Here is a 21,856-nt window from a genome sequence, read left to right on the forward strand (position 1 = left end):
GGGTCAGGGGGGGGTGGTGGTGGGGGCGGGTTGTTGGGGGGGGGGGAGTGGCCTGGTGTGTGCAGTGGTGTTGGTGCAAGGTGGGTGGGGTGATGCGTGCGTTTGTTTGTCTATCTCTGCCAAGTTTTATCACGTTTTTTTTTTCAAGATGTATTGGCATCTTGTTGCTACTGTTGTTTGGTTGTTGTTTTTTTCCATGTTACGCGTGCATTCTCTGTCTCTATCTTTCTCCTGTCTGTCTCTGTTTAGGGGAGGGAAGGTGGCAGAATGGTTAAGACGCCTCAGCTGCCAATACAGAGAGTCCGTGAGGGTGTGGGTTCGAATCCCGCTCTCGCCCTTTCTCCTAAGTTTGACTGGAAATCAAACTGAGCGTCTAGTCTTTCGGATGAGACGATAAACCGAGGTCCCGTGTGCAGCACGCACTTGGCGCACTGAAAAAGAACCCATGGCAACGAGAGTGTTGTCCTCTGGCGAAATTACGTAAAATGAAATCCACTTTCATAGGTACAACAAATATGTAAGCATGCACTCAAGGCCTGACTAAGCGCGTTGGGTTATGCTGCTGGTCAGGCATCTGCTCAACAGATGTGGTGTAGCGTGTATGGATTTGTCCGAACGCAGTGACGCCTCCTTGAGAAAGTGAAACTGAAACTGAACTGTCTCTGTTTCTGCCTCTGTCTGTTTGTCTTTCTCCCTCTATTCCTTGACTGCTGGTATATTGTATGCGAGGGGTGCAGGTTGGGGGGAGGGGTCCGTTTCAGCCGTCCTTGGTGTGTGTGTGTGTGTGTGGGTTTTGTTGTGTGTACGCAGGGGGCGTTGTGGTAGTGTGTGGTGTGTGTGTGGGGGGGCTGGGGCGGCTTTATGGTGGGTTTTTGTGCGTGGGTTTGTTTGTGTGTCCGGCGTGCGTGCGCGTCCCGTCACACTGACAGTTTCCACCGTTTACAAGATTTTTTTAAAAACGTCTGCATTTACTGATCATATTTTTCCCCCTCTCTCTCTTCCTCTAAAACAACACAGCACACAGAAAACAGACACCAACCCCGACCACACACACCAAACACACCACACACACACACACACATACACAACAAAACCCAAACACCACCACACACACACACAACAACCCACACACACCCCAACACTCGCGCCGCGCCGGGAGAGAGGAGAGAAAATTACGTGACGGTTTTTCAATATTTTAAAAAAACTTTTCTGGCTATTTGTGTTTGTCGAGTATTTTGCGTGGTATTTTCCCTATATATTTAACAAATGCGCCCCCCCTTCCCTCGTTTAAGCGATTTTGGCCTTACGTATCGTTATGTCTCCGAGTCTTTCGTTACCACAGACTTCCCCTCTCCCCTCTCCTCTCCTCTCTCTCTTTCCTCTCTCTCCCTCTCTCCCACACACACCTATGCTATCGCCCTAGCCACTCCTCTCTCTTGATTATTCCCCCCGTCTCTCATTTTTTTCCCACTACCACCACCAACCTTTTTTTAGTTTTTTTTTTTTTTTTTTTTTTTTTTCCCCAAAGATTATTCTTTTGACCCCGACAGCAAAAAAATTTTTGAAAAAGAAGTTTTGTTTTAAAAAAAACGTTTAGAGCGAATTTTTAAAAGGGAAAAGTTATTTTTTTTTTTATGCGCGCGCGCAGTAGTGCTGCAGGTACGTGTGTGTGTGTGCGCGCACGCGCGGCCCCGTGGTGTGCAGTCTTTCTTTTGCACGTTTTTCTGAGGATAACTTTCTTTCATTACCAAACCTATGATTGTTATTTTGGTTTCCCCCTCATGCTCAAACGGCATGCAGTTTTATTCGTGCCGTCGTGCAAGGCACACGTGGCCACACACCGGAAGACCCCCCCCGCCCTGCTTCCCCGTCGGGGTAATCATGTGATCTGGTGTTCAAAACAAAAACCCGTGACATTTCCTGGGGCCTTTCGCTAACTAGAAAATGAATAGGTCGGGTGTTTTAATTTAAAAACAAAAGTCGAATCTCTTACCAACAAAGTTAATCGATTTTCAAACACTGTAACTTAGGATCGCCCTTTTGACAGGGGGAGGACACGTGAGGAGAAAACTAAACGCAGAGATCAGATTGAGAGCGGAGCACCGAAGAAAACCCGAATCAAAGAAGCGTGTGTTTATCGGTAAGACACTGATGGATACTGTGCTTTTTGTTGTTTTTTGGTGGGGATGGTCCTCTCTGTCGTCGATGTTCAGTGTTTGTCGGTGGTACGCTTGTCTGAGATCTTCACATTGATTAATATGCCGTGATCTAGTGATAATGTATTCGCTGGTTTGTTGTTGTTTTTGGTTTTTTTTTAGATTAAATGGATTTTTTATGTTTAATGGTGCTCTTATGCCCTGTTTGCTTTAATTTGGGTTGTTTGTTTTTCAGATTAGTATTAATTTATATTGATTTCACCATTATATTCATTGATACTTTTGTGCATTTGAATATACAACAAGTGTGCATAGGTGCTTGTATACGGGCGCGGTGTGTGGCGTGCGCACGGCGGGTATGTGTGTGTTTTAGATCATGGAAAGTTATCGGACTTGCTTTGCTATGACTGAGTTGAGTGTTATTTTGTTATATATATGTGTATGCTAAATTTTAACGTTTTACTTATAATTTGTATGTATCACAGACTTCGCCACACTTAATTTCTCTATGAGATAATAAAGGTATATTCTGATTCTGATTCTGAGATCTCACATTTCCCTTGTGGTTTGTGTGTCAAGTGTGTGTGTGTGTGCGCGCGCGCGCGCGTGTGTGTATGTGTGTGCGTGTGTGTGTGCGTGTGTGTGTGTCTTGTGTGTGTGTGGTTTGTTGTTCTTTTTGCCACAGAAATCAATGGTTATTCATTATCATGTTTCTAAACTTCACAAGACTCATAAGATACACTTGCAGAACTGGTTAGAAGAAAATTCAATAGTACTGTCTAAGACACATGCTAAAGAAGTTGGGGTTTATCTGTGTGGTCCCAGTGTTCTCTATGGAGTTTACTTCGTCCACAACAGATTCTACAATGATGAATATACGAACGATCGTGGTGGTAAACATTCTGCAGTGACAGTTATTTCATTATTAGTTCAGCACTCGTTGTCGGTCCCAGATGCCACTTCCTCACAGACAAGTGTTAAGGCTAAGAATATCAAAGGTGTTCCGTATGGTGTGCCATTTTGTATGACCAACGGTGCTCGATGAATTCGTTATAAGTATACCAGTGCGTGGCTTGCCACTGGCTTCATCTGCACTGACGTGTTGTAACACCCCAGTGCAGTCATTGACCACAACGTGACAGTCCCGAAGGGCCAGAGACTCAGTGACCAGTGGACTGAATGGTCTGTTTGGCCCACGTTTCCATCCTGTCGTGGTCTCCCAGCTGTGCTCTGTGTTATGGGGCCCTGAGGATGAATGGAATGACCATCAGAGCTCATCAAGAGAAACAGCATATTGTATATATTTTCTACAAAAGAAAAAATAAAGGAAAGAAAAAAGTGTTTTATCAGCAGAAAATTATGCTTTGGCGATGCGGGCGAATCCTAAGATGTGTTTTCTGTTCCAATAGTCACCCTATCTCGATTCTACTGTTTATTCTTGTCTTGCCATGCTTTGTTTTGTCTTGTTACTGAACTTTATACATTAAAAGAGGAAATGAAATGAATTACAACCAGGAAACATTTAAAAACATTTTCGGTTTCTCCTTAAAGGGGTGCATAGCTTGAGAGCTAGTTCATATAAACCGATATTCCCTGTGTAGCATGCACTTAGTGCACGTAAAAAAAAAAAGAACCCACTGGAACAAAAAGGGTTGTCCATGGCAACATTTTTGGATGAGAAAAAAAGAACAGAAAAAAAAACAGGCAGGCGGAATAAAGGGTAGTGCTGCATGTAACGACACGCTCTCCTTGTGAAGAGCAGTCCGAAATTCACAGAGAGAAATTCGTTATTACCAAGCCGGAGTAATACAATACAAAACAAACAATACAATCAATACAATACAATACAATACAAACACATACCTTACCCGGGTATATATCTGCTAGGTTATATGATTTCAAAAGGGGAATAAAGGCAGGAGTGCTCCGTGTGTTTCACTGACAAAAATCCGATTAAATGAACGCCTTCGCGTTTATAACCATCGTGAAGATCGTTCGGGGGCCATTGATCACAAAAACTAACGCAAAAAATTTTTTAATTGCTCCTCCCTCACCCCCCCCCCCCAGTCCCACCCCACCAACCCCCCCACCCCCCCAAACCCCCCCACCCCAACACACACACGCACACACTTTGACTTTAGCCGCAAAATGAAAATTCTTTTTCTCAACTTTCGTTTTTGATGTCATTTTTTTTATTACATACTTTAGCCATTGAAATTTGACATACAGATCCAACACAAGTTCTTAAAAAAGGGGTGAGAGGGGGGAGGGAGGGTGGGGGGTGAGTGTAAGTGGGTGGGAAGGGGTGGGGTATGCATCATATATATCTACGAAAAAGGAAAGGGCGGGTGTTGAAATATATATACAGAAACTGGGGTGGGGTTTTACCCTTAAAATCGAAGTCACTTAAGGATTTCTTTTGTACATGGACGAGTCAATCAAGTGCGTGTGGGTGGGAGGGGGGGGGCGCGTGTGTGTGTGAGGGTGGATGGGTGAGAAAGTGCACGCGCGCGCGCCTGTGTGTGTGTGTGTGTGCGTGCGTGCGTGTGTGTGGCTGGAGTCCCATCTAGCTGGAGTTCCATCTCTCAAGTTTGTTTCAAATCTAACGTGGTCGATAATTCGTGCACTGATAAACGGCGCCGCGCAGAAAGGTTTCTAAACTGTCCATTACGGCTTCCATTTGTACAGCAACGTGATTTCCGCTGTGACAGCCTTTGGTTACCTTGCCCGCGGCGAAGTTAACGAGATAATCATTTGATGCATAGCTGCGTAGTTACTTTCTTTGCATCATTTCGGAAAGGCCAGCTTACTTGGAGTTACGATATGGATTCTGGTTATACCTTGAATCAAGGCTTTGTTAGTCGGAGTAACCATTCCATCGTTATTTTATTAGAGACACAGAGAAAGTAACTCAACATCATTGCGAAAGCCAATCGACGTGGTTTGTTGTTTTTCTCGCCACTTAGATATCACCTTTCCACCTCCCTGTTACCAAATGTTACCAAAGATCACCTGAAAAAAGAAGTTACGAAAATAATTACCTTTGCCCCTCAAAGAGATGGGATGAAAGGATTTTTTTCCTCGCTTGAACAGAATCATTTGCATAGACTGATTAATTTCATGATGTGTAAACATGGTGTTCATTATTGACTGCACCGCATGGCATGTTGCTCAGTTCGCGTACTGCGGGGCCCAAAAATGGGCAAAACGGCATGGAATTCCATGTTTCTTCGACAGTCTAACATAAGTCTGCTAATCACTTATTTTCCCATAACAAAAGTAACACAACGAAAATAGGATGTATATAGGACTTAACTTTCTTCAAGACATCAGCAAATCAAAAGCAAAAAACAACTATATTGAGTGTTATGTATTAAGACTTACGATGACATCTCTTTGCTGCTTGTGCAAAAGTCCTATATCCCTTGTAAATGGATTTGTTGTCCCTTGACCTGAGAAAAGGGGAGAGGGGGTTTTAAACTGACGTGTCTGATAAAACTATATTGCCTAGAAAGCGTCTGCTTGAAAGCGGGCATTGTCTGTTGGCTCACACCACCTCCCTTCTCTTCGCCCCACACTACAGAACTCTGTCTTTTCTGGTTTGTTTCGGTCCCATCTCCGCCTCGGTTTATCCGGCGCCTCTCTCTGTCAGTCTCACTCTGTCTCTGTCTCTATCTCTCTCTGACTGCAGACTGTTCTTTGCTGTGCGTGCTGTACTGTACTAAACAGTACTGTGTTTACAGGACATTACTGCACTGTACTGCTTGCACTGCGCCTGAAATTTGTACTGTTTTATGGTACTGTATTGTACTAATGTAATGACAACACTAAGCTGAATTCTGTGGGCTGCTGAATAGTGTTGTGCTGCATTGTAATCTGTCTATTCCTTTCTTGTATAAAGATATAGTTTGTTTGAGATTGAAAACGCTACCCCAAGCGTGTGGTCTCAGACCTGTGCTTCTATACCACAGTGTGTGGTGTGTTTTGTGTCGGGTGTCTGGTGTTGTGTTGTGTGTGTGTGTGTGCAGGGCGCGCGCGCCGGCGCAGCATCCACGTGTGGATGTCTGTCAGTCTTCACAATGTCAGCGGTGATTGTAAAAGGCTGATTCATTTTTAATCCTTTTTTCACAAAGCATTCGCAGTCTGAACACTTTTGGGCAAAGGACGACAGCAGATATTCGACCTTTCCACAGGGTTTACGTTCAATGAAAAAGACAACGTGAGACTGGTCTGGTCGGAGCGCTCTGGGATATTGTCTACAGTCTGCGGGACGTTCGTTCTTTTGCAGGAAATTCACGAAATTGGAATTGTTTCTTCTTTATTTCTTTCCTTATTTGTTCACCGTGCTCTTTGGATTGGGATTGGTGGAGACTTGGGATTGCTGCGCCGATTGTTTATCGGAAACGCATTATCGATTTTGTTCTGCATGTTGTCATTTGGGTTTTTCAGCCCACGTTTTTCGCGGACCTCTTCATGAGTATGCACTTGACCCCAACTGAACTCCCTAAAATAGTGGATAACTAAATAAATAAAAAATAGTTCTTTAAAAAAAAAAGATAAATAAAAAAAAAAAAAAAAACACTAAACCGCAGTTCCCATGCTTTGTCTGCAAAAATATCTTTTATCGTGTGAATGGGTTTGTGGTGTCTTGAGAAAAAGAGGCGTTTTACACTGACATGTTTTGATAAGAGAAATTTGCCTGAGGAAACGCATGCTTGAAAGCGGACATTGTCTGCTGACGATTACTTCCGCATCTGCTTTGCCTGTTAATCTGTCTTCCTGTCTTTCAGTCTATTGCTGTCTGTCTACTGCCCGTCTCTCTCTGTCTCTCCCGTCTCCCCATCTCTTCTCTGTCTGTCTTCTTCCCCTCTCTGTCTCTTTTGTGTCTGTCTTCCCCGCCCCCTCTTTTCCCCCCCCCCTCTCTCTCCTCTCTCTGTCTTCTCTCCCCTCTCTGCTCTGTCTATGTCTGTCGTCTCCCGCCCCTCTTTCTCCCCCCTACCCCCCCCCTCCTCTCTCTCTCTCTCTCTCTGTTTCCTTCCTCCTCTCTGTCTCTGTCTTGGTCTGTCTCCCCGCCCCCTCTTTCTCCCCCCTATCCCCCCTCTCTTTCTCTCTCTCTTTTCTCTGTCTTTCTTCTCTCTTCTTTCCTCCCTGTTCCTTCCCTGGTCTTCCCCTTTCCGGCCCCTGCTTTCTCCCCCCACCCCCACTTGGCGCACTGGAAAAAGACCATTGCAAAATAAGTGTTTCCTCTAACCAAAAAAAAAAAAAAAAAATGAGTACTGAGAAATCCATCTTGTAGGCTGCATGTACTCGGGCTTCTCTTTTGCAGATATGGTGCGCCAATGGATTTGTCCGAAAGAGTGGTCCTCCTTGAGAAACTGAATCTCTCTTCTCTCTCTCTCTCTCTCTCCTTTTCCCCTTTTCCTTTTTCTCTCTCTATTGTTTTTTTTCTTGATATCTCTCTCTCTGTCTCTTCTCCTCTTTCCATTTCGTATGATTTTATTTGTCCCTTTGTGTGTGTTGTGTGTGTGTGTGTGTGTATGCATGCGTTTCGTGCGTGCGGGTGTTGTTGTTGTGCGCGCGCGGGGCGTGTTTCTGCACGCACAGGTATGTGTGTAATGTGGCAGGCGGTGCTTTCACACGTTGGTCCGTCCGCATCACGGTCGGCGAGGGGACTGTAAACAAGCTGATCCATTTCCAGTTTCTTCTTGCTCTCAAAGCATCAAGGGACTGGGGCATATTTGATCATCTCCGAGGTTACGATCAATTAAAATTTCGACGATGTGAGACTCGTCTGATTGGGGGCGCTAGTTTGCCCAAAGGGTCGATCGCTATGGTCTGCGCACATTCTGTCTTTTGCATGCAGTCCAGGAAAATTGATTTGTTTTGCTTTGACCTTATCGGATGGGGAAGAGGGGAAGGTGGTGGGATGGAGGTGGGGGGTTGGGGTGGGGGGGGTGTGGGGACTAGAGGGCGTTGTAGATGCTTTTGAACATATTTCTCGAGCGAAATTTTGCAGACGCATATATATCGACTGTTCGTTTTGCAGTGAAGCGTCGGTTCGAAATCAATATTTCCTCGTACTCCAAACCCCAAAATTGCGCGCACGGGACCATTATATTGTTATGAAAGAGCAACTGAGACACATGACCGTATCAAGTGGGGCGGTTTGGGGGGTGGTTAAGGAGAAGGTGAGGGGAAAGGGAAACCCTTTTTTCAGTCCGCTGGGAGTTTGAACCTGAAACTGATGCATGGTTCCTGACGGATGCCGTAACCACTTGGCCACTAAACCAATTTTAGGTCAAAAACACCGCTACCTTTTGGCACCTTTCGTTTCCTGCTTTCTCAGCAGTCTGTCTGTAATGGTCCATCTTTCATCGTCCCACTCAGTCCGCAGTGCCAGCGCTTTGGGGGCCAGAACGCATAGTGAAAGCCAAAGTACACCAGAGTATGAACAGCCCACGGACGTTTATTCCAGGGAGGTCTCTCTTAAATTATCGATTTTGTCCTTAGCTGGGGGGCGTTGGGCCATTTTATTTCTACGGGGGAGGTTTTTAAAAACGGTCCTATAACCAGATAACTGAGATCCAACTGAGAGGGGTAGTTCATAAAAGGCCATTTCCTTTCGTCAATGATTACAACGCGCACAGAGACAGTAATAAAATTATTTTTTTAATTAAAAAAGAAAAAAAAGAGAAGAAGGAGAAGAGAGAGAGAGAAAAAAAAAAAAAACACTGCCCCGACTGCAAATTCGGCGTTTCCTTCCCAATATATATTTTTAAATAAAATATTTTTAAATAATATAATAAAATATATTAAAATATATATATATATGAAGCTGTAATGAATTTGGGAAATGCCCAAAAAAAATAGATTCTTTACAACCTTCCTTCTTCGGTGCCAAAAGCAGACTGACAAAAACGGAACATTGATCGGGACAATTGAAAAGTGGATGGACAGGGAGAGAGTGGGGAGAAGAGACGGGTTTAGGAAGGGAAAAAAAGCGATAAGAGAAAATAAAAGAGGTGTGTGTGTGTGTGTGTGTGTGTGGGGGTTTGTTGTGTGTGTGTTTTTTTATTTTAAAGTCCAGAAAGTTGCTTTTTTTTCCAATTTCGACCTCTTACCCCCATAGTCGTTCGAACTCAAACCCCTTTTTTTGTTGAGCTCTTTTCTCTCTGAAAAATTTTTGAGTTTTTCTCGTGCTCATTGTTGTATAGTTCTTTTTACAGGTTAACCTTTTTTCCTCCCCCCTTTGTTTCTCCCCGGGGGAAATTTTTTGGAGGTCCCCATTACCCATGTTTAAAGACTGAGGGAAGAAGTGTCTGATGAGGGAAAACATAATTTATGCCGAGCGTTCACAAACTGTCTAGAACTACCCTCTTTCTTTGGGACAAACGAAGTGTTTTTTGCGTAGGGAAATTTGAAACGTGTGAGTGGATTACTTTCTATCCAAAAGTGGGGCCCCGCGCCACAAATGTGGGTGGGGGGGGGGTGGGGGGGATTTTGGGTTTTGAAAGATAAATAACACTGACACAGTACACATGCAGCTTGGTAAGGTAAAACATAGGTAAAAAGAAAACAAAACCAGAACTGAGTAAAAAAAACAAATTATTTCCCCTACCCAAGATAAATGTAACATACAAAAAAAGAAAAAAAAGAAAGAAAAAAAGGGGGGGGGGGGATAAAATTGGTAAAGAAAGCAACAAAAAAACAAAAAACCCAGCTTCCCTTTATCACGTGTTTTAAGCCCTACACCTCGCAACCGGTCAAACGCGCTTACCGTTTCGCAACAAATTCTGAGCTTTGGGTTTTTTTTTTGGGGGTTTTTTTTTCAGCAAAAAAAAAGGGGGGGAAAAAATTTCCTTAAAATTTTAAATACAAAAAAAAATTTTTTTTCTTTAAAAGGAAAAAGTTGGGAAAAAGGGACGGAAAAAGGGGTTTTTGCACCCCCCCCTTTTGGTAAAGGAATTTTAAAACCTTCTGAAGCGAAAATTTTAGCTAAAGGGGTTTTTAAAAAACGAAAAAACAAAAAAAAAAAGGGGGCCCCGGAAGAAGGTAAGAAAAGGTGGAAAGGTAGCGGGGGGGGGTTTTAAAGGGGGGTTTGGGGGTTTTTTGTTAATTTTGGGGGTTTTTTAACCGAAATTTTTGAGTTTTGAAAGGGGGTAAGGGGAAAATGCCGTTACGAAATACCTAACCCTCCCGAAAAAAAAAAACGGGGGGCTGAAAAAAAACCTCGCTTTCAAAATTTTTTTTCCACCCCTTTCCCCCCCTTTTTGTTTTTTTTTTTTTTTTCCCCCCCCTTCTTTTCTTCTTTTCCCCCACCCTCCTTTTTTTTTTTTTTGTGTTTTTTTTTTTTTTTCCCATTTTTTTTTTTAAAAAATTTTTTGGGGGGTTGGGGGGGTTGGTTGTTTGTGGGGGAGGGGTTTTTTGGGGGGGGGTTGGGGAGGATCCCCCCCCTCCCCTTCCCCCCTTTTCTCTTTTTTTCTATTTTTTTTTTCCCCCCTCTCCCCCCTTTTTTTTTGGGGTTTTTTAGCTCGAGTACTTGCGAGCGGCAGGGAGGAGAGGGGGAGATTTAAGAGAAATTGATTGTTTTCCGAAGCTTTGTCAGTGTCAAACAGGGGTTGGGGTTTTGTGGGGGGTGGACAAGGGGAATTTGGGTGGAAAAGGGTAGCTAATACAAACATTGGGGCCGGCAGGAGACAGTGGGGGGGAGGGGGGGTGGGGGGGGGGAAGAATAAACACTGAAACCAGACCCGACAGAACAATTTGTAGAAAAAAAAGGAAAGCAAATGCATAATCATAAAACCCGAAAATCAAGTCAGTCTCACATTTATGTTCATTTTTCCATAAGTGGAAAATATACATGTAATACCATAAACTGTATGGCTACATTAAACCCGTGTCCCTTTTAGACAATCCTTTAAAAAAAAAAAAATATCGACCTGGAGACTTGTCTGGCGATCACCTAACACTAGCCCACAGTTTTTTTGGGTCACGTTTTGGTCCTATAGAATGTTTAACTTGTACACTTCTTTTTCTTGATCCAGGGGGGTCGTGTACGTTTAAAGTGTATTTGTTTGGCTTTATATTTGAAATGCATGTTTTTTGATATCGTTATGCATTGTGTGTGGTTTGGTGTTGTGTGTCTGATGTTTTTTCACTTATTTGCTTATTTTTCATCATTATTGGGGTTTTTTTTTTCTTTATTTATTTTTATTTTTATTCTTATTAACTTTTTTTTTTTTTTTTTTCAAGGCCGACTAAACGCTTTTGGGTTTCGTTGCTGGCGGCATTGATTGGCAGAGGGGGGGTGTAGCGTATATGGATTTGTCCCAAACGCAAAATGAGCCTCCTTGAGATACTGATTCTTTTGTCACAGACGGGTTCAGGAAAGGCCATCAACTGTTTGCTGGATGCCGCTACAGGAAGACAACCCGAAGAGAAGCCCACCCGTTTTTCCCCTTCCGGAGGTGGAAAAAAAAAAAAAAAAAAAAAAAAAAAAAAAAAACTTTTTATTCTTTTGACATATCTCCAGGCCAAAGTCAAAACACGAAACGCTGAAGGGGAAGACGGGAAAGGGGAAGGAAGAAAACAAATCATCTTATTAGCCTAGCCAAACCCGAACGGGGGGATTCGGCCTGAGATCTTAAAACCAACGAAGACAACCCAATAAAAAAAGTAAATTTTGATAAAGGGTTTTTTAAAATGAAGACCAATTTACCGCCGACGTCTCCGTTCATTCCACGAGAAATTAATTCAAGGGAAAGGACGGGGGGGGGGGTTGGGGAGGGCGGGGGGGGGGGGGGAACATGAGAAAGGGGGGTGAGCATCGGCGTGTAACGACAAATACGTCGACAATAGGGGCCAAACAAAAGAGAAAATTCAGTTCAGTTCAGCTCCACCAAGAGGGAATCTTGAATGCACGAAACACACTTGATGTACAGTTCATTACCGTCACAGGGTTCAAAGGAAATAAAATGTTGTGAAGATGTCCCTGCACTGCACGCAGTCTTCAAGGCCGGGGGGGGGGACCCCCCGTGTTGGGGTGACTGCCGGCTGTGTGTGTGTGTGTGTTCCAAAGACCCAATAATGCATATATTTGTAGTGTCTGTGTGTCCCTGCTTCACGTCTTGGCACAGGTCCCACTGGCCCCCCCTAAGGGTGAAACGACTTTGGAAGCTTGATGCTTTACGGGGGGGTGAGACCAGCGCGGCTTGCAGTAGTAATTGTTCGGGAGGAGAGGGAGGTGAGTGCTGTGGTTGGGTGTGCAGAGAGAGGGTGGAGGGAAGAGGAGGTAAGAGGAAGAGAAGGGGGGGGAGGTTTTTTTTTTGGGTTTTTTTTTTTGGGTTTTTTTGGTACTGCTGTTATTATACTGTTTTGAAATGAACTATGTATTGCGTTGCCATTTTGGTTTCATTTTGTTGTTCTTCTCCAACTCCTTCTTTTAATCTTTTGTTCTTTTTCTTTTGTTGATGTTGTTATTGCTGTTGTTGTTTGTTGTCTACTGCCTAGTTTTCATCGCTGGTAATGAATACTTTCCCATCTGTTGCTTGTGATGGTCAAGGTACATACATTACCTTCGGGCCCAAGACTGTGGCGTAACTCAAAACAAAAGCTTCCAAGACTGTGGCGTAATTCAAAAAAAAAAGCTTCCCAAGACTGTGGCCGTAAACTCAAAAACAAAAGCTTCCCAAGACTGTGACGTAACTCAAAAACAAAAGCTTTCACTCGTTTTTTTCCTTGTTGGTCTGACCCTCGCTCTGTTTCCTTGCCTGACGGTTTGGCACAGTACCTCCCCTCGGCTCCTGGTTACATCGGGTACATTACACTGAGGGCTGGAGCCATGTGCATGAATCGTTTGGTTTTCGGATGCTGACATAGTTTGGGTTGTGTCAGGTTTGTGGCTTGGGGGGGGGGGGGGGGGGGGGGGGGGGGGAACTGGAGTTTTTTTGTTTCTACCCCGTTACACGCGCCCAAGGTTTGTGGTGCGTTACTGCCCCTGCCATTTTTTTTTTTTTTCGTTCTTTCTTTCTGTCTTTAAGTGTTGTTGTTTTTTGTTGTTGTTTTTTTTTTTTATATATTATTTGACTGTGCTTTCATATCTGTGAAACTGCATGTTTGGTGCATAATCTGTTATGCTTTGTGTGGGTGTATGTGTGAATGTGTGTCTTCATGTTTTACATTTATTTGCTTATTTATCATCATTGTTTGTCTTATTTATTTATTTTTTTTATTATTATTATTATCATTACTACTACCCTTTTTTTATCAAAATTATTTTTTATTTATTTATGTAAGCTTATCTATTATTTATTCACTTTTTTTTTTCTCAAGGCCTGACTAAGCGCGTTGGGTTACGCTGTGGTACAGGCATCTGTTGGCAGATGTGGTGTAGCGTATATGGATTTGTCCAAACGGCAGTGACGCCTACCTTGAGCTACTGAAACTGAAAACTGTTTTTTGTTATTTTTTTTTGTGAACGTTCCTTTTCCTTTTGTTGCACCTAAACAATGGAATTCACTGCCTCACACTCCGTACACCCCAACACCTGCATTCAAGAGAGCACTCAAATCATTCTTTTCAAACTGTACTTTTCTAAACTGAAATTTTTCCATCTGTATATATCCCTTGCTGTGTTTTTTTTTACTGGATGTGCTTTTTGCTTTTGGTGATACCTGGTTCCCTGGTGTCTATTTCTGACAGTGGTGAATTGGCGTGCTTTGTTTTGCTGTGATTTGCACCTGTGGGATTTGAGACGGGGGATGGCGCCTTGTAAATTTTATATATATATATATATATATATATATATTATATATATGTATATTTTATATATTTATAATATAATATATAATAATGTGTGTGTGTGTGTGTGGTATTTTGTGTGTGTGTATGTATAATATATTATACATATATGTATTATATTATATATATGTATTATATATATATTATAATTTCTTTATCATGTCAGTCTTACATATGCATATTTAGCCATTGTCTTTGTGAAACTTGTAGACTTTGTACATATTTTACGACACTTAGTCTTAAATTTCTTCTTCTTTTTTCTTTCTTTTTTATTGTGAAGCGCGGTGGGGCCCATCTGAGATGGGGGTACTGCGCTATATAAGCCTAATTTTATTTTTTATATTTTAAATTTTTATTATTTATTTTTAATTTTTATTATTATCATTTAATTTGGGGTTTTTTTGTTGTTGTTTTTTGTTGTTTTTTGTTGTTTGTTTTTTTCATTTCTTTAGTTTTTTCTCATCCTTTTCCGTCCTCCTTCACACTGCACCCTATACCTACCCCCCACATCTTTTCTTCTTCTTTTCTGCGTTCATCGTATCACACGAGTGGGTTTTACGTGTATGACCGTTTTTACCCCGCCATGTAGGCAGCCATAACTCCGTTTCGGGGTGTGCATGCTGGGTATGTTCTTGTTTCCATAACCCACCGAACGCTGACATGGATTACAGGACTCTCGTGCGTATTGATCTTCTGTTTGCATATACACACGAAGGGGGTTCAGCTTTTAGCAGGTCTGCACATATGTTACTGGGAATCGAAAAATCTCCACCCTTTACCCACCAGGCGCCCGTCACCTTTAGATTGACAGCCCCAACGCTTTAACCACTCGGCTATTGCGCCCGTCACCCCATCCTTCTTTTTTCCCTTCTCATCCTCCACTTCCTCCGTCTCAGTTCTCTTTCCCGGGCCACCTCTATCTTCATCATTCTCGTCAGTCCATCTTTAACTCCTGCGGGTTTGGGGTTTTGGTTTTTTTTGGGGTTTTTTTTTTTGGTTTTTTTTTGTTTTGTTGTGTTTTTTTTTTGTTGCTTTTTCGTGTTCCTCTTCTTCGTTTTCCTCTTTATTCTTTCTTTCTTTTATTATTTTTTTTTTTTTTTACTTTCCTTTTTTCTTTCATCTACTTCTTAATTTTTTTTTCCCCACACCTCCTCTTCATTATTCTCGTCCATCTTTACTCATGCGTGGTTTTGGTTGTTGTTGTTTGTTGGTGGTTTTGTTTGTTTGTGTTTTTTTTTTGTTGTTGTTGTTGTTTTTGTTTTTTTCATCTTGGGTGGGGGTTTTTTTCCTCTCTATTTTTCCTTCCTTTTTCTTTCTTCTGCTTCTTGATTTTTTTCTTCCCACCCTCCTCTTCATTATTCTTGTCCATCTTTACTCCAGCGGTGTTGTGTTTTTTTCCTTTGAATTTTTTCATCTTCCTATTCATTCTTTTCTGTTTTGTCCCCCTTTCCTTTTCATTCTTCTACTTCTTAATTTTGTCCGTCCTCCTACTACACACCTTGTCTGGGTTTCACTAATGCTTCCTGTTTACTGTTTCAGTATAGAATTAAAAACGGCCCGTTTCTTGTAACGCAGGGTGCCAGATGAAAGAGTTTGTATACAACAACGAGTCGTATTTAAAATGTTGTGAGTTCGAATCACAGAGCCTCTCACTGACATAAAAATCCCGGGAATTTTGCGCTGCTTATCTGAATATGTTGTCGTTTAGGGATTCAGTGTAGTGTTTAGTGAGGTTCCCTTTCCTCAGTGCGATGGGGGAACTGTGGGTTATGTTCACCTTGGTGTGTGTCGAGTTAAACAAAGTAAGTTTTGTACTCGTAACACCACTTTCCTTTTTTTTGACGTCCCGAAGTGATTCAGCAGCAGTGCAAAGGGTCTCCTCTGGTGTGGCCTCCTGGCGACCTAACATCGATGGTTCCCTGTGGACGCCGACGCTGGAACTGCAACGGACGAACCCGGGTGTGGCCGTGTATTGGGGGGAAACTAAATGAGCGGGGTGGGGGTAATGCCACTGAAACGGTGGGAGATGATGGGGCAGCAACACCCCCCCCCCCCCCCCCCCAAAAAAAAAAAGAAGGTAATTTAGTACTCGTAACACCACTTTCCTTTTTTCTGACGTCCCTCCCATCCCTTCTATCCCCCCCTCTCTCTCTCTCTCTCCTCTTTTTTTCCCCCTCTCTCTCTCTCGTCATTCTATAGATTCATCTATTTCTCTTCTATTTATCTTCCTCCTCTCATTCTCATCTATTTTCCTTTCTTTTTCTTTTTGGTAGCCTTTTGTTGTTTTGTTTTTTGTTTGTTGCTTTCTTTCTTTTCTTTTTTTTAACCATTCCCCTTTAATTTTAACTTTGTCCACCGACATGAGCTTGTGTTGTACTGCAAGGTTTAAACACAGTGTATCAGGGAAAAAAAAACAACCCAGAATGCCCCTTCAATGCACTACATCGGCAACAGCAAGCAAAAAACCCTTTTCTGAGCGTCATGAAATGTATCATTTGTGCTTTTTTTTTTTTTCTTTTTTTCTTCTTTCTTTCTTTTTTTTTTTTTTTTGGGGGGGGGGGTTGTCTTAGACTTTCTGTTTTGTTTCTTGTCTTTCTCACTTCTCTATTTCTTTCTTCTTTCTATGAGCATGTTTCTGTTCCTTGATGACTGTTCAGAAACCGTTCTGCTTGACTAACGATGATGAGTATGAGACAGACAGGCCCCGTGAAGGGTGCGAAAATAACAACTCAGCGAACTTAAAGTGCCCCCTCCCCCTTCAGCTATGACCGCAGGGAGAAAATGTAGAATGTATAAACGTTGATCAGTAACTAACGCCGGCCGTGCCTTTAACCTCAATTCATCGCAGCACAAAAATTTTAAAGCAATAAAAATAAAGGTGTGTGCAGGGCGGAAGGGGGGGGATTTGGGGGGGGTTGGGGGGGGGGGGGTGGGGGTGCTGATCAGGTCGAGTTGTTGACTAAACATGAGGAGACGTTTACATCAGACGAAAAAAAAAAAAAAGAAAAGAAAAAAAGGGGTCCGAAATAGAAGGTATAACTGCAGTCAGGGAGTGAATAATTAGGAGTGGCATGCAATGTAGCCCCCGACTCACCCCAGCCTGGGTTCCTGGGTGCCAGAACTGACAGGCATGGCACTGACGGGCATAAAAAAAACGAAGTGCACGCCGCACGCACTTCCCGGCACGTGCATACAAAAGCGTTTTTTATACCTTGCGGGAGCTTGGGTATACCTGCCTCTGTGTGTGTGTGTGTTTGTGTGTGTGTGTGTGTTCGGAAGAAACCGGTTTGCTGTGTCTGTCTCCCCTCCCTCTCTCTCTCTCTCTCTCTCTCTCCTAAAACGTTCTGAGTTCTGTCTCGTTCGCCCTCTATCTCACGCACACACCGTCGAACTCATCCACACACAAAAACACACACACACACACACATACATTACCACCACCACACTCACCACCACAGCACCACCGGGACACTGGAACTGGAGTGGAAAGCACACACGCGCGTGCACTTTGGTCACGTTTTGCCTGTTGTTGATGTACGTTGTGTCGTTCACTCTCTGTTTATTGTACAGTATTCACGACAAACAAATAAGATTCTGGTGGTTCTTCTGATTCTCCCCCGCGCACAGTTTGAACTGTTTGACTCATAATCTGCTTCAAAAAGGGAAAGAAAAAGGGGGGAGGCGCGGAGTCTGGGGTGGGGGGGTTGTAAATAGTCCTTTAGTTTAACGTCTTTCCACTTAAGTGATATTAGACGGAAAAAAAAAGAAGAAAAAAAAAACCTGTGGGGGTAGGGTTGTGGGAGGGGGTGGGGGTAAAAGTGTGTGTATGTGTGGAGGGTGAATAGGGAGAGACAACGCTAGGGAAATGGAAACTTATAAACGCCAACATCAAAAAACTATAACAAAATGTCCTATTGGATACGCAGCAAACCCTTCTGCAACAACAAATTACATATATAAACATATATGGGGGGGGGGGGGGGGGGGGGGGTTTTGGCTCACGAGTGTGTTTACACACAATATCAGTCTGTGTAACCAAAACTGGTTGTTAATACTTTTGTGTCCATGTTTGAGTATATGTGTGTTGTGTGTGTTCGTGGTAAAGTTTAAACGAATTCATTTTCTCAAAGAACACTTTGTTGATACCAAATTTGGCTTAAAGATAGATCCCGTTCTCTGCCTCCAAACATTCTAATTTTGGTAATAATCGTCGTCGTTCCCGGGCCTCTTCCTCTCGAGAGACGAGGCTGCACCAGAAATGGTAGTCACAGGCCGGGTATTGCACTTCCTGTTGTGGCTGTGTAGACCGATGCTAGAGTTGCAATCACTAATGTATGTCAGTCACGGTGGGACAGGTATGGGTTTATGGTGCTTGGTTCACTGAAAATTGACTTGTGGTCTCTCTCTCTCTCTCTCTCTCTCTCTCACTCTTTTTTTTATATTATATTTATATAAATATATATAATATATATATTTTATCAGTACAAGCTGAGACATTAAAGAAGAAAAAGGGGAAAATAGGAAGAAAGAATACCGAGGAATGTCGTGCCCCAATGTTTTTTTCAAAGTATTTCATTCTGGTTTAAACAGTATTTCATTCTGGTTTAAACAGTACTTCATTATGGTTTTAAACAGTGTTTCGTTATGGTTTAAACAGTAAAATTCATCCTGATTTAACAGTACTTTATTGCAGTACTTCATTATGGTTTAAACAGTATTTCAATTACGGTTTTAAACAGTACCTTCATAATGGTTTAAAAAGTGTTTCATTATAGTTTAAAAAAGTACCATCATTATGGTTTAAACAGTACTTTGTTGCAATTACTTCATTATGGTTTAAACAGTACTCTATGTTTTAACAGTGTTTTTATGGTTTAAACAGTACTTCACTGCAGATACATTATGGTTTAAAACAGTCTTCATTCAACAGTACTTTATTATGGTTTAAAACAGTACTTCATTAGGTTTAAAAAGTACTTCATTGGAGCATAAAAAAGGGGGTTTGACTGTCTGGGTTCTTTCAAACAGGATGCAAAAAACAAGAGGAAAAAAAATATGAACCCACTTGGGAGAGGAGAAGTTGAGTACTTCGACTCGTAGAGTCTTCAAAGCAACTGAAGATAGCAGCAGTCACAAGTGCAGTTTTCTGGCTGTTGAATAAAATTCACTTGTCTTGAGGACAGTTCACTGCTGGTTGGAAAAGATGGATGGTGAAGGAATGAGAGAGAATCTAACAGTGAGAGGAAAGGGGGGCGGGGGTAGAGGAAAAAGAGGGGATGGGAGGAAGGGGGAAATGGGCAGGGTGGGACGAGGGAAGCTGTGATTTGGTTTAGTCCTTGATGTTGAGGCCATATGGTGCTGTAGTACCGAGATGGTGGAAAAATCTGTTTCTCCATGTTCTTTCTCTTGAAGGAGTCACCAGTGCTGTTGCGCCAGACCACTGATATGTACTCAACCTTCTCCTCTCCCAAGTGGGTTCATAATTTTTTTTCCTCTTGTTTTTTGTATCCAGTACTTCATTAGGTTTAAACAGTACTTCATTTTTGACCTGATTTTCTGTTCTGGGTCCCTGTGGACTGAATGGCAATGGAAGAGAAGTACAAAAAACTTCATGCTTCTTTTGATTTTTGACTCACTTGTGTAAACAAAAGTGAGTCTATGTTTTAACCCAAATTATATGCAAACTGCATTTACTGTTATATTTATATTTTTTGGTATTCTCTAAACTTGGCACTTTAATCTGATATTCGACCCAACAAACAAGAGCAGTCATTATTATCATTTTTTGTTCAAACAGGAACTTCTTTTTCTAAGCATGGAAGTTTTATTTATTTTGCAAACGTTTTGGTGCAGGTAGTAAAAAAGGGAAATTAAATCTGTAATTAATGCTAGGGGACTTAATTTGCTTTAATCTGATCTTTATCGTCTTAAACATTGCATTTTGAAATTATACTCAATACATAAAAAGCTTGGATTTTTTTATTCTAAGTGTTATCACAAGTGAGTCTTGAAGGCCTTGCCTCTCCTGTTGTTATGTTTTCTTCAGAGAACCTGTTTTGTAGGGTGTAGCACTTTATTGATGTTTTGTCGTCGGAAAAAACAAATAGCACGTGTACAAGGAAATGGGATTCCATCAGACAACAAGGTGGGAAAGCTGAAACCGGCCATAATGTATCCGTGAGATCTGGCAATTTACTTCATCACTGCTTGCCCGTCTGTCTGTCTGTCTGTCTGCTTTTGTTTCTCTCTCTCTCTCTTGCCCATCTGTCTGTCTCTCTGCCTCTCTTGCATCTGTCTGTCTGTCTCGGGTCCTCTGTCCATCTGTCTGTCTGTCTCTCTGCCTCTCTCTGTCCATCTGTTTCTGTCTCTCTGTCCATCTGTCTGTCTGTCTCTCTGCTCTCTCTGTCCATCTGTTTGTCTGTCTGCTCTCTCTGTCCATCTGTCTGTCTGTCTCCCCTTCCCTTGTCCCATCTGTCTGTCTGTCTGTCTGTCCTCTCTCTCTCTGTGTTCATCTGTCCTTCTGTCTGTCTGTCTGTCTGGCTGGCTGTTGTTCTGTCCGTTTCTTTTATGTATATGTCTCTTCATCTGTGTATCCATCTTTCTGTCTGTGTTTTTGCCTGTATGTTTCCCTGTCTGTCCGTCTGTCTGTCTGTCTGTGTGCATGCATGTCTATCTGTTTGTCTCTACTTTTTTTTCTTTTTTTTTTTTTTTCTTGTTGCTGTTTGTTTTTTGTTTCGCTGACTGACGGTAGGGTAGCGTCGGTGTGTTTCAATAATCACGTTTCAAGTTCTTGGGGCGGGCGATGGCTGGATGCCAAGCCAGGTGGAATGTACCTGGCTTAGAGAGATCATGACTGAGGAGCTGGCTGCCGGCTGTACTGTGCTGGTGTGGTTTGTGAGCTCTCTCTCCTTCTCTCTCTCTCTCTCTCTCTCCTCCACGGTGCATACCCCACCCACCCCCCCCACCCCACCAGTACCGTACTCCAAAGCGTAGCTGTTTACTGTTTAACTTTAATGCTTTACTGCTCCCGGGCCGGTTGGAAGCAAGTTATTGCGCGTGAGGGATTTGGGGGGCGGGACGGGGGGGGCGGAAGGCGTTAAGATAAATGACTAACCGCAAGAACCATCTTGACAAATCTCTCTGCGGGCCGTTCATTTTCAATAAGATCACGCTGCGTTTGAAGAGTATGGGTTGTCCCCCCCCCCCACCCTCCCCCCCCCCCCCCCCCCACCCCCTCAGGGCAGTGGGTAAATGAGTCCCCCCAAATAAGGCGTGTGGTGGTGTTGTTGCAAGTTGTTTTTGTTTGTTTGTTTGTTCGGGTTTTTGTTTGTTGTTTTTTCAATATCATTTTCGCGCTGCGCGTGCACGTATTCACACCCACGCATCAACACATGCACGCATCCATCCATCCACTGCACCTCGCACCTCCCTCCCCACCCCCCGCCCGGCCTACACACACACACACACACTTCCTGTCTTCTGTTTGGTACACTGAGCCGAGCTCCATTTTTGAGGTACGGTACTGAGAAGACTACTAAAATGTTTCCTCACACCACACAAGGCACAACGCCACCCTCACAACACACACCACACAACACGCCACACACACACACATCACGTACACGCACCACGCGCGCGCACGCACGCCGCACGCACCACACACCACACACACACACACAACACACACACCAACAACCACACACCAGCACACCTATGTTCTTGTGTCTTATAAACCTGAAGGTTATCATAACATTAAAAATTTATTTAAAACGATTTATTTCATTACATTTTCACACACACACACCACACACACACACACACACACACACAACACACCACACACACCACACACACACACAACACACACGGGTGTTACGTAAAGATAACAGAGGGTGTTCGGT

General features: G+C 42.9%; 1 protein-coding gene across 1 annotated transcript in view; it reads left to right on the forward strand.

Moving 5' to 3' along the window:
• Nucleotides 1-21,856, forward strand: part of LOC143292267 (calcium-activated potassium channel slo-1-like) — a 67,373-nt gene that overhangs the window by 25,827 nt on the left and 19,690 nt on the right. The window lies entirely within an intron of this gene.

This window comes from Babylonia areolata, chromosome 18, assembly GCF_041734735.1.
Source record: "Babylonia areolata isolate BAREFJ2019XMU chromosome 18, ASM4173473v1, whole genome shotgun sequence".
NCBI classification, from domain to species: Eukaryota; Metazoa; Mollusca; class Gastropoda; order Neogastropoda; family Buccinidae; genus Babylonia; species Babylonia areolata.